Genomic DNA, 14,193 nt, shown 5'->3' with positions numbered 1-14,193 from the left:
AGAAAAATAGAACTTCCTAGATAGTTCTAATCTTTAATGGAGATTAAGATCACAAGCATGGCCCATGAAGAAGGAGTAAAGAAAATAAAGGCAACAAGATATAGGGATCAAAAGCTCTGACCTTTGCCTTTCAGTATTAGCATGAGTTATTCAGATAATACAGGTTTTATTAGAAAGCAGAATCTTGTGTAGCAAACCAAGGTTATTTTTTTTCCTTCTAAGCAAAGTCTAAGTCTATAGAATGCTACTATATGACTATATATGGGTGTGGGTGATAAAAGTGGGACTTGTTAGAATGCCAGAGAATTGCCTCTGATTCATCCATAATTTATTCCTACTCCAAGGATAATTAAAACCAGACAACAACGAAATGAACTTAGTAACTCTATACGTTGTATGAAAGAAGATGTTTCTCACTACAGGGGGATAAAAATATTGCCGATTTACAAGTTACTGTGTTTTGTTAAAATGTTTTTCTTCATTTCCTGTGTTGGTGTAATACAAATGATTCTATAATTGAATTGGTTATTACTTTGAGTATTTTCATAGAAGTAGGGGACTCTTTTTGCCATACCTGTGGAAACTATGAAATAAGTTATATTCAACATATATTCTGAATTTTTTTCAAAAGATAACTCTAAAAGGAGTCAAAATGATAAAAAGTAACCCCTAGAATTAATTCTATATGTATGTGAGAATGTATATGTATATATACTACACATACACATAATATTGTGTGTATGTATGTAAAATTCAGGATGATGAATCATAGGTTATATTGTAATGCTGGAGAAACTGAGCAAGATAGAGATTAGAGAACAATTTAATAGTTTATTAAATGGAGACATTTACTGGGACCAAATGGATCCTTTTTGGCCCCATGGCTGAATGAGACTATTGTTTCAAAGAATCCAGCCCTGAGTATTGGGACAGCAAGATTTTTTATATTAACAAGAATAATGATATAATGGGGGAGGTACCTGAATGGGGATAATGTAATGGGGGGAGGCACCTAGGATGACACAATGGAGGGAGGTACTGGAGAGGTTACTGATATTCTAATGATGTCCAAAATGGATAGACCTACCTTTATCCTGTCAAACGTTAAGAAGGAATGATTATAGCCTAAAGACACAAAACCTTTATCTCATCAAACATTAAGAGGGAAAGGTTATAACCTGAGAAAGAGTAACTAAATAGGACAATTGGAGAAACGAGGTCAGGACATTAAAAGAGAACTGTGGCACAACAATATATGTCTATTTATTACACAATATTAGTAGTGCAATATATAGAGTCTGGGCCTGTAGTCAGGAAGATTCAACTTTCTGAGTTAAAATTTAGCCTCACACATCTTAGCTGTGGCAGTCACTTAATCCTGTTTGTCTCAGTTCCCTCATCTGTAAAATGAACTGAAGAAGGAAATGACACAGTACTCAAATTTCTTTGTCAAGAAGACTCCAGATGAAGTCCTGAAGAATCAAACACAATTGAACAATAGCAACAACATAAATTCTTTATTGTTTTTTTCTAAAGACATCTAGTTGTGTTGAAGCTTATCAACCAGCCCTTATCATGGGAATTGTTTTAATGAGAAAAGGGATCCCATTGATCCAATATGGGTAGATAACATTTTTTAGCAGTAATTTAGAGCTTAGCAATTTAGAGTAAATGTTATAAGACTTGAGATACATATCAACTAATCATTCTACTTATCAAAAATCCAACAATGTGTACTCTCCCATAAGATTTTCAGATTTCTCTCATTTTTTCAAAGCAGTATGACTGGGGAATGGCATACTCAGAATTTCGGTTGCATTTCCTAAAAAAAAGTGTTTTCTTAGAAATGAGATTTTGGGGATTGTACAAAGACATTTTTCTCATTAATCTATAGAATGTATTCCTCCAAATTATATTTATTTTCTATTAAAAATAAATTAGTTTTCTGTATGTTCCATTTATCATGTTTGATGCTCAATGATTAATGCAATTCTTTAATAAAGTGAAACTTTCAACAATAAAATTTTTTAAAAGACTCCTCTGGATGGCATTAAGCACTAGTGCATTTAATTGATACTTTAAATATTCCTTTATGGCATTTTATATATTTGCAGCCTTGTTATCAAAGATTAAATGTTCGTAAAAAAAAAAATGATTGGTTGTCTCTTGTCTAGCTTCATTTGTCCTTTCACAATAGCATAAATGCTTAAAGTACCATTATTGATTCCTATATCCTAAGTTACCTTTTCAATTCACAGACAACAACTGTAATTTTTGCCTAGATTAATTTTTTATTCACTATTACACAGGAAACCTTCAAGGCTGTTTCAAAGCCCAATCTTAAGGAAATTGGACATAGATTTCCAACTCAGTATAACATCATTTTTCAGTAATTACTGACCATGAAAAATTTTAGGAATTTTTATGGAAATAGTTATGTGTTTGTTTTAAGTGAAGCAACAATCATTCTATGACATCTGATATTTATATGGCTCTTAGTGTTTTCAAGGTGCGTGATATTCATTAGCTTTCTTTATTAGACACCAGGATCATGATGCTTGAAGACGAATGCAGCATAGCATCATAAATCAAAACATTATAGGGATTTCCAAGGTCATCTGGCATCTCCCCTATTTTAGGTCTAAATTAACCCAGTCAGTTAAAAATATTTCTAGTTTTTGAAGTTTCCTGGAGAACGAAAGTCCACAGTTTTCTGAACATAACAAACACATTAGAGAGGTTAAGAAAGATAAAAATTAAAAATAACATTATATTTGTCTATTAAGAGATCATTGGTAACTTTGGAAAAAGGAATTACAATTAAATGATGAATTCATAAGCCAGTCTGCATAGAGTTAAGAAAACAATGAAAGGAAAGAAGTAAAGAAATCTGTTTTGATGATGATGATGATAATGACAACAACAATAATAACAATTAGTATGAATATCATCTTTTAAGGTTTATAAAGCACTTCAAAAAAATCTTATTTTATCTTTATTTGGCAAAGAAAAAGGTCACTTCTAAAAGACAAGAATAAAAAATGAAAGAGGTGCAGATGAAATCTGAGATAAGATCTCTTTATCTCAAAAGAGAAAGGAAAAGAGGGAGTTCTCAGAGAATCACTTTAGTTTCTTTTTTTTTTCAGAGAAAAAAAAGTAAGTTTTTCATCTCAGCAGGTAGAGAAAGGAGGAGCCATAGGATTGGTCAAAAGAGATTTAAAAAGTATGCAAAAGTCTTCAGAAAGTTGGATAGTGAATTGATTAGATTTTTTTTTTAAAGAATTGCCTTGCATCAGACTATCAGTAAGCATTTATTAATTGAGGATTTGGAATTGCAAGGGAGAGAGGTGGAATGAAGACAGATTATGATGAAATAAAGAAGTGTAAAAATTCATTAACATGGAAATAGAGCATTGGTGGATAAAGATGAAGTCAAGGATATGGTCATTTCTGTGTGTAATTATGGTAAAGTATAAGAATAATTCATAAGAAATGAGTAAATTGATTAGGTTATTTATAAGAGTACCTTCCCCATCTCTTTATTTATTTATTTAATTTTTGCCCACTGCATTTAAAACAAAACAAAATTTTACATTTGTTTCCAAAAAATTTTGAGTTCTAGGTTCTTTCCCTTATCCTCACTAATAATTAAGAAATCACTTGTGAAGTAATGCAAAACATTTTTTATAAAAGGTAAGTTGTAAAAAAAATAGATAGATCTCCCACACTAATGCAAATAAAAATCCTCAAGAAAAATTAGACAGAGAGAGAGAGAATGAGAGCAAGCTTCAGTCTGTGTTTAGACAAAATCATTTCCTTCTCTGGGTATAAATAGGATTTTTCATCATAAGTGCTTCAGAATAGTCATGGGTGATTGTACTACTGAGAAAAGCAAAGTAATTCCCAGCTGGACAACTCAGAATATTATTATTACCTTGCTTGAGTTCAATAAAAGACTTTTCATTTTTTTTTTCTTCCTGAAAGCATCCTGCTCATCATTTCCTATAAAACAATAATATTCCATTAGAAACACACAGCACACTTTATTGAGTCATTTGATGGACATTCCCTCGATTTCCATTTTTTTTTTTGACCTGGGAAGAGAGCTGCTGTGAATATTTTTGTACATATAGGTCATTTTCCCTTTTTTTTTTTTTTCCTGAATGTCTTTTGGTATTCATTCTAAGTAGTTATGCTGTTAGGTCAAAGGATATGCATGAATTTATAGCCCTTTGGGCACAGATCATATCTTTTGATCATTTATCAATTGGGGAATGGCTTTTATATATATATATGTATAAATTTGACTGAGTTCCCTCTATGTTTGAGAAATGAGGTCTCTCAAAGAAACCTGCTTCAAAATTATTTTTACAATTACTATTGCTAACTGTATTTCTCATTTATTCTCTCCTTTCACTCTGTCCCTCCTTAAAAGTGTTTTGCTACTGACCACTACTTCCCCAAATATACCCTTTCTTTTATCATTCTCTCTCCCTTCCCATATCCTATTCCCCTCCTATTTTCCTGTAGAGTGAGATAGATTTCTATACTCCTATTGAGTATGTATGTTAGTTCCTTTTTGAGCTAATTCTGATGATAATAAGGTTCATTCACTCACTGTCTTCTCTCCCTCTTCCACTCCACTATAAAAGCTTTTTCTTGCCTTTTTTTATAGTATACAATTTGCACCATTCCACTTCCCCCTTTCCCTTTCTCCCAATACATTCCTCTCTCACCCCTTAATTTCATCATTTTTAAAAAAGTTATTATACTTCCACATTCAACTCACACCTGTGCCTTCTGTCTATATATATATATATATATATATATATATATATATATATATATTATATATTATATATATTGCTTCTAACTGTCATTATAATGAAAAAGTTCTAATAAATTACAAATATTATCCTCCCAAGTAGAAATATAAATACATAAGCCTCAATAAATTCCTTATGATATCACTTTCCTGATTACCTCCTTATGCTTCTCCAGAGTGCTGTATTTAAAAAAATCAAAATTTCCATTCAATTATAGTCTTTTCAATGCAAATGTTTGAAAATCCTCTATTTCATGGAATGACCAATTGTTTCTCTGAAGGATTATACTTAGTTTTGATTGGCATGTGATTCTTGTTTGCAATCCTAGCTCCATTTCTCTCCAAAATAACATATTCCAAGCCTTCCACTTCTTTAATGGAGAAGCTGCTAAATCTTGTGTGCTTCTGACTGTGGCTCTGCTATATTCAAATTGTTTCTTTCTGGATGCTTGTAATATTTTCTCCTTGACCTGGGAGTTCCAGAATTTGGCTAAATATTCCTGGGATTTTTTATTTGGGAATCTCTTTCAGAAAGTGATTGGTGTGGGGATAGAGTTAAGATGGAGGAGAGGACACATGTTTCTTTCTGAGCTCTCTTACTACCCTCATACTAATTACAAAATTCAGCCTCTGAAATAGTGCTGGACTGGCAGAATCCACAAATATTGGGAGTGCAGCAAATTACCAGCAGGAGATAATTTCAAAGATCACCACAAAAGGTCTGTATTGAGCAGGTGCAGGAAGAGGCCAGGAGCAGGCAGAGAGGCAGAGCCTGGAGGCAAGTGCAGGCTGAGCAGATCCGGAGTGGAGCATAGTTTCCTTGGGGTGGTGCATACTCCACACTGTGGAGAATCTATGGGGAGGACTCTACCACAGTGTTGGCTACTCTTTCCTGGTTGCGAGCTAGGAGATCAGCAGAGAACTTATAAAACATCCAACACAAACACAAAAGGTAAAGAAAGAGTGTATCCCAAAGTGCTGAGTGTCATAGGACCTGGCCACACCCAGCCAGCAGCAGGAGTGACGCAGTGAGATTCCAGTACATCCATTGCCACTTCCTGGTGTCTGTAGAGGAAGCTTGGAACTTCCTTGCCCTAAAAGCAGATCCCAACTTTAAAAAAAAAATGAGTTAAAAAGGCAAAATGAGCTCTAACTATAGATAGCTTCTATAGTGAAAGAAGAGATTTCTGAGGAGACTAAAAGCAGATTATGTCCAGATGAAGCCCCAAAAGATGATATAATCTTGTCCCCAGCACAGAAAGCTCTCCTAGAAGAAATTTAAAAATATCTTAAAAGAGAGCTAGAAGAAAAATGGGGAAAGGAAAGGAAAACTTTGCAATACAATTTGGAAAAGGCATTTAATTCATTAAAAGATAGATTTGGAAAAAAAAAGAACTCCCTGAAAAACAGAATATGTGAAATGGAAAAGATAAAATACTCCCAGGAACACAGAATTTGTGAATTGGAAAAAGAAAGTAACTCCTTAATAAAAAATTTGTGAAATGGAAAATAAAATTCCACAGAACAAAACAACTCATTTAAATACTCAATTGGACAAATACAAAAATAAATAAAAAAGTAAATGAAGAAAATAAGTCATTAAAAATCAGAACTGAACAAATGGAAATGAATGACTTGATGAGACACCAAGAATCAGTCAAGCAAAATCACAAAAAAAAAAAAAAAAAAAAAAAAAAAAAAAAAAAAAAAAAAAAAAAAAAATTAAAAAGTTAAATATTTACTTGGGAAAACAAAAGAAATGGAAAATAGACAGGAGAGATAATCTAAGGATTATTGGACTCCCTGAAAACCATAATGAAAAAAAAAAAAGAGCTTAGACACTATTTTTCAAGAAATCATCAAAGAGAGCTGCCCAGATGTCATAGAATCAGAAGGTAAAATAGCCATTTGAAACAATTCATTGAACACCTCCTGAAAGAGACCCTAAAATTAAAACTTCAAGGAATATTTTGGCTAAATTTCAGAACTATCAGATCAAGGAAAAAATATTACAAGCAGCTAGAAAAAAAATTCAAATACTGAGGAGCTATAATAAGGATTACTCAGGATCTAGCAGCTTCCACATTAATGGATCAAAGGGCTTGGGATCTGACATTCCAAAAGACAAAGGAACTTGGAATGCAGCTAAGAATAAACTACCTCAATAAACTGAGCATTTTCTCCCAGGAAAGAAAATGGGCATTCAATGAAACAGGTGTATTCCATTTATTTCTGATGGAAAAAAAAAAAAACAGAGCTAAACAAAAAATGTGACCTTCAAATATAGAACTCAAGAGAAGCATAAAAAGATAAAAAGAACTCTTGAGAGCTGTATTTCTGGTATGGGTATACATAAAGAGAGAATGTATAATTTGATTTTAGTGTTAATATAAAAAAGGAACTAGAGGTGGAAAGGGGATTGTATAAGAAAAAAGGAAAAATGGAGGTAAAAAGAGGGAAATTACATCTCACTAAGAGGCAAAGGGAACCTATTGTATTTGAGGGAAAGAAAGGAGGGAGATGAACATTGTGTGAAAGTATTAGACATATTTGGTTTACAGAGAAACTTCTCTCACCTTATTGAAAAGTGAGAGAGGAAAAGTGAAAAGGGAAGGAGTAGGCTAAATAGAAGAGAATAAGGAATAAGAAAGGGGGGAGGGACTCTAACGGAGGAGTGATTCTAAAGGGGGTGGGTTGCTTGAAGCAAGTAGTGTCCATAATAAGGTGATTGGTAAATTCTTTAAATCTCTATTTTATCCTTAGGTTCTAGAATATTAGGATGATTTTCCTTGATAATTTTTTTTGAAAGATGGTGAATTATTTTTTGACTATGGCTTTCAGATAGATTAATATTTTCAATCATCTCTTCTTGACCTATTTTCCAAGTCAGTTGTTTTTCCAATGACATATTTCCTATTTTTTTCCCCATTTTTTTGAAGTTGCTTTATTGTATCTTGATTTCTCATGAAGTCATTAGCTTAAGATGACAGGAAAAGATAATGACGAATGTTGGAGGGGATGAAAAACTGGGACACTAATGCATTGTTGGTGAAATTATGATTAGATCCAACCATTCTGGAAAGCAATTTGGAACTATGCCCAAAGGGTTATCAAAATATACATACCCTTTGATCCAGCAGTGTTTCTACTGGGCTTATATCCCAGAGATCTTAAATGAGGTAAAGGAATCCACGTGTAAAAATATTTGTGGCAGCCCTTTCTATAGTAGCAAGAAAGTGGAAACTGAGTGGATGTTCATCTATTGGAGAAAGGCTGAATAAGTTATGTTATATGAATGTTTTCTATAAGAAAAGATCAGCATGTTGATTTCAGAGAGCCTTGAAGAGACTTACGTGAACTGATGCTGAGTGAAATGAGCAGAATCAGGAGATCATTATACATGGCAACAAGATTATACAATAATAAATTCTGATGAACATGGCTTTTTTTCTAAAATGAGAAGATTCAGGCTAGTTCCAATTAGCTTGTAATGATCTGAGTCATTTACATGCAGAGAGAGGGCTGTGGGAATTAAGGATGGATCACAACAGCATTTTGACTCTTTTTATTGTGGTTTTCTTGAATTTTGTTTTCTTTCTATTTTTTTTCTTTTTGATCTGATTTTTCTTGTGCAGCAAGATATTTGTATAAATATGTATGCCTATATTGGATTTAACATATAATTTTACCATGTTTAATATATATTGGATTACTTGCCATCTAGGGGAAGAGGTGGGGGGAAAAGAGGGAAAAATTGGAACATAAAAGTTTTGCAAGGGGGGGCGGAGCCAAGATGGCGGAGAAGACACACGCGACTTTCTAAGCTCTTCTCTTACCCTCTTTATCAATATTATATCGAGCCTCAAAAATAGTCTTGACTGCTACAATTCGTAAAGATAAGAAGTAGAACAACTCACCGGCCGAAGAAAATCTGCAGTCTCGCCAAAAAAGGTTGGTTCCGGGGCCAGGGGGGAGATCAGCGCAGACGGGGAGAGAAATTAGGTTCCGAGGAGAGCCTCAAACCGAAAGTGAAAGCACAGATCTCAGCACAAGCCCGCAGCCCCAACCCGCAGTAAGGGCTTTTCCTTGGGGCAGTTGTGATCCTGCACGGCAGGAGGACGCAGCCCGGGTTAGCCTCCAATCTGCACAGTGGGGAGCTCGGCTTGGGGCCATAGAGCTTTTCCAGGGCCGATTTGCATCGGGCAGAGACACTGGGGCAGAGTTCGGGCGGTCTGCAGTCTGCGGTCAGCTGCTAATACTCACAGTCCCACAAGAGGCTCCGGCCTGGGGCAGTGACACTTTCACCCCTTAGTCTCTAGCTGAGGGCAATCGCTAACCCACACAGCCCTACTGGGCACTTCGATAGCTTGGCCAGTGCTGAATCCACTTCCTGTTGGGGGAAGGGAAAACTCTCACTCAGAGCACTCCCATACCTCGGAGCCGGAAATCGGTTTACATCTTTCCCTGCTCTGCAGAGGAAGCTGGTAACCCCCTTGCCTAGGAGACCTACCCTAAAGGCTTTAAAACATGAATAAAAAGATGAAAAGAACGATCGACAGCTTCTATGCAGAAAAAGAGCAGGTCAGCAAACCTGAAGAGACCTCAAACAGCAAAAATGCATCAGACTGTCCTCCTTTACATAATGCTCTCATAGAAGAGACCATTAAAAGTCTCAAAAGAGAGTTAGAAGATAAATGGGGAAAGGAAAGAGAAGCCTTACAAGAGAGCAACAACTTCCTGAAATACGAATTGGAAAAGTTAAAAATTCCCAGGAAGTGCAAATTGGTGAATTGGAAAAAATAAAAAAATCACAGGAAAGTAAGAATTGTGAATTGGAAAAAATAAAGAATTCACTAGAAAGTAGGATCTGTGAATTGGAAAAAGAAAATAATTCACTAAAAAAAAAAATTAGTGAAATGGAAAAAATTCCACAGACCAAAACAATACATTCAAAAACTCAATTGGACATATACAGAAAGAAGTAAAAAAGCTAATGAAGAAAATAATTCTTTAAAAATTAGAACTGAACAAATTGAAACTAATGATGCATTGAGACAGCAAGAATCAGTCAAGCAAAACCAAAAAAATGACAAACTGGAAAAAACCATGAATTATCTACTTGCTAAAATGACAGACTTGGAAAATAGATCTAAGAGAGATAATCTGAGGATTATTGGACTTTCCGAAAACTATGATGAAGAAAAGAGCCTAGATACTATTTTACAAGAAATCATCAAAGTGAACTGCCCAGATGTAATAGAATCAGAAGGTAAAATAGGCATTGAAAGAATTCATCGAACACCTTCTGAAAGAAACCCTAAAATAAAAACCCCAAGGAATATTGTGGCAAAATTTCAGAACTATCAGATTAAGGAAAAATTTTACAAGCAGCCAAAAAAAAACCATTTAAATACCGAGGTGCCACAATAAGGATCACCCAAGATCTGGCTGCCTCTACATTAAAGGAAAGAAGGGCCTGGAATATGATATTCCGAAAGGCACAAGAACTTGGGATGCAGCCAAGAATAAACTACCCAGCTAAGCTGAGCATTTTCTTCCAGGGAAGAAGATGGACATTTAATGAAACAAATGAATTCCATTTGTTTCTGAAGAAAACCAGAATTAAACAAAAATTTGATCTCCAAGAATAGAACTCAAGAGATGCAGAAAAGGTAAAATAACTTTGAGAATTGTATTTCTGTTGTGGATATACAAAAAAAATACATGTAAAATTTGATAGTACTGATATAACATAAAAAAGGGAAGTAGATATGGAAAAGGGATGATGGCAGAATAAGGTGGGAAGGAGGGATAAAAAGAGGGAAACCACATCCCACAAAGAGGCTAAGGAAACTTATCATATCTGAGGGAATTTAGAGAGGGGGAGGAACATTGTGTGAATCTTACTCTCATCAGAGTTGGCTCAAAGGAAAATAATTGACATTTGTTTTAGAGAAAATTCTCTCTCGCCCCATTAAAAACGGGGAGAGGAAAAGGGAAAAGAAAAAGAGTAATAAGGGAAGGAAGGGGGAAAGACTCAAAGGGGGAGGAGGGATTATAAAGAGGATAAGTATCGTGATACAAGAGGGGTACATAAGTTTAAAAGGGGGAAAGAGGGTGGGGGAGGCAAGAATAAGTAAAGCACAATCTGGGGTTATTAGGATGGCAGGAAATACAGATTTAGTAATTCTAACCGTAAATGTGAATGGGATGAACTCCCCCATAAAGAGGAGGCAGATAGCAGACTGGATCAAAAGTCAGAACCCTACAATATGTTGTTTACAAGAAACACATTTAAAGCAGGGGGATACATATAGAGTAAAGGTAAAAGGCTGGAGCAAAATCTATTATGCTTCAGGTGAAGTCAAAAAAGCAGGGGTAGCCATCCTTATCTCAGATCAAGCAAAAGTAAAAATTGATCTAATTAAAAGAGATAAGGAAGGAAACTACATCCTGCTAAAGGGTAGCATAAACAACGAAGCAATATCAATATTAAACATATATGCACCAAGTGGTATGGCACTCAACTTCCTAAAGGAGAAGTTAAGAGAGTTGCAAGAAGAAATAGACAACAAAACTGTAATAGTAGGAGATCTCAACCTTGCACTCTCAGAATTAGACAAATCAAACCACAAAACAAATAAGAAAGAAATTAAAGAAGTAAACAGAATATTAGAAAAATTAGGTATGTTGGATCTTTGGAGAAAATTGAATGGAGATAGAAGGGAATATACTTTCTTCTCAGCAGTTCATGGAACCTATTCAAAAATTGACCATATATTAGGACATAAAGACCTCAAAATTAAATGCAAGAAAGCAGAAATAGTAAATGCTTTCTTTTCAGATCATGATGCAATAAAACTACATTCAACAAAAAATTAGGGGAAATAGACCAAAAGTAATTGGAAACTAAACAAATCTCATCTTAAAGAATGATTGGGTGAAGCAGCAAATTATAGATACAATTAATAATTTCACTCAAGATAATGACAATGATGAGACATCATACCAAAATTTGTGGGATGCAGCCAAAGCGTAATAAGAGGGAATTTTATATCCTTAGAGGCTTACTTGAATAAAACAGAGAAAGAAAAGATTAATGAATTGGGCTTGCAAACTAAAAAAACTAAAAAGACCAAATTAAAACCCCCAATCAAATACTAAATTGGAAATTTAAAATTAAAAGGAGAAATTAAAAATATTGAAAGTAAAAAATCTATTGAACTAATTAATAAAACTAAGAGTTGGTTCTATGAAAAAGCCAATAAAATAGATAAGCCTTTGGTAAATCTGATTAGAAAAAGGAGGGAGGAAAATGAAATTAGTAGTCTTAAAAATGAAAAGGGAGAACTTTCACCAAGGAAGAGGAAATTAGAGAAATAATAAGGAGTTATTTTGCTCAACTTTATGCCAATAAATTTGATAACCTAAGTGAAATGGATGACTACCTCCAAAAATATAGACTTCCCAGACTAACAGAGGAGGAAGTAAATTGCTTGAATAATCCCATTTCAGAAAAAGAAATAGAACAGGCAATTAAACAACTCCCTAAGAAAAAATCTCCAGGACCAGATGGATTTACATGTGAATTTTACCAAACATTTAAAGAACAATTGGCCCCAATGCTATATAAATTATTTGATAAAATAGGGAATGAAGGAGTCCTACCAAATTCCTTCTGACACAGACATGGTACTGATACCTAAACCAGGTAGGCTGAAAACAGAGAAAGAAAATTATAGACCAATCTCCCTAATGAATATTGATGCTAAAATCTTAAATAAGATATTAGCAAAAAGACTACAGAAAATCATCTCCAAGATAATACACTATGATCAAGTAGGATTTATACCAGGAATGCAGGGCTGGTTCAATATTAGGAAAACTATCAATATAATTGGCCATTATAACCAATACAAACATTTATCTAAGATGCGAAAAAGCATTTGATAAAATCCAAATCCATCCATTCAAAACACTTAGAGTATAGGAAAATGACTTTTCCTAAAATCAATCACAGCATCTCATATTAAAACCATCAGTAAGCAAATAGTATGGAACAAACTGCAACCATTCCTCATAAGATCTGAGTGAAATAAGGTCACACTATCACTAGTTCTATTTAATATTGTATTAAAAGCAGCTATAGCAATAAGAGCTAGAAAGATATTAAGAATAAGAATGCAATGAGGAAGCAAAGTTTATCACTCTTTGCCGATGACATATGGTATACTTAGAGAACCCTAGAGATTCTGCAATAAAGCTTGATTAGAAATAATCCACAACTTTAGCAAAGTTTGGTTATGAAATAAACCCACATAAGTCACATCTTATATATCATAACAAATCCAACAGTCAGAGTTACCAAGAGAAATTCCAATTAAAGTAACTATGATAATAACAAATATTTAGGAACTATCTCAAGGGAAAATAGAAACTTAGAGCAAAATTAAGACCACTTTTCACATCAAATTAAGTCTGATCTAACCAATTGAAAATATTAAATGCTCTGGATAGGGCCAGCAAATATACAAAGATGACATATTACCTTAAACTAATCTATTATTTAATACGTATACGCAATCAGACTCCAAGAAACATTCAAACCTAGAAAAATAACAACCAAGTTCATTGGAAACAAAAGGTCAAGAATTTCATAGACAATTGAAAAATAATCAAATGATGGTGCTTGAGCTTAGCCAGATCTAAAATATATATTGAGCAGCAGTTACCAAAACTATTTGATTGCTAGGAATAATTATTGATCAGGAATAGATTATCTCAAGGGATAGAACGTCAACAAATATAGCAACTAGTCTTTGAAGAACCTCAAAGATCCCAGCTTTTGGGATAAAACTAAAGTTTGATAAATTGCTGGAAAATGGAAACTATATGGCAGAAACTAGGATTGATCCATATAACGCAGAACCAAGATAAGTAAAACAAGTTCATGTACTAGGCATAAAGAATGAAATATTAATAAATTAGAGGAACATAGGATAGTTTACCTCCAGACCTGAAGGGGAATGGTCTTATGCCAAAGAGAACTAGTAGATCATGTACTAGATCAGTCAAGAAAGAAAATTTCAGATTATACAAACTGAACAAGTTTTGACAAACAAAACCAGCAGACAGATTAGAAGGAAGAATAAACTGGAAAATATTTGTACAGTCAAAGTTGATAAAGGCCCATTTCCAAAATATATAGGAATTAACTCAATTTAAAAATCTAGCATTTCCAATTGAAAAATGGTCAAGGATAGAACAGCAATTCTAGATGAAGAAATTGAAACTAGGTTCTAGTCATAGAAAAGATGCCCAAGATCATTATAACAGAGAAATGCAAATTAAGACAACTCTAGTACCTA

Source organism: Sarcophilus harrisii, chromosome 3 (genome assembly GCF_902635505.1).
Source record: "Sarcophilus harrisii chromosome 3, mSarHar1.11, whole genome shotgun sequence".
Lineage (NCBI taxonomy): Eukaryota > Metazoa > Chordata > Mammalia > Dasyuromorphia > Dasyuridae > Sarcophilus > Sarcophilus harrisii.
This window is presented reverse-complemented; position numbering follows the sequence as displayed.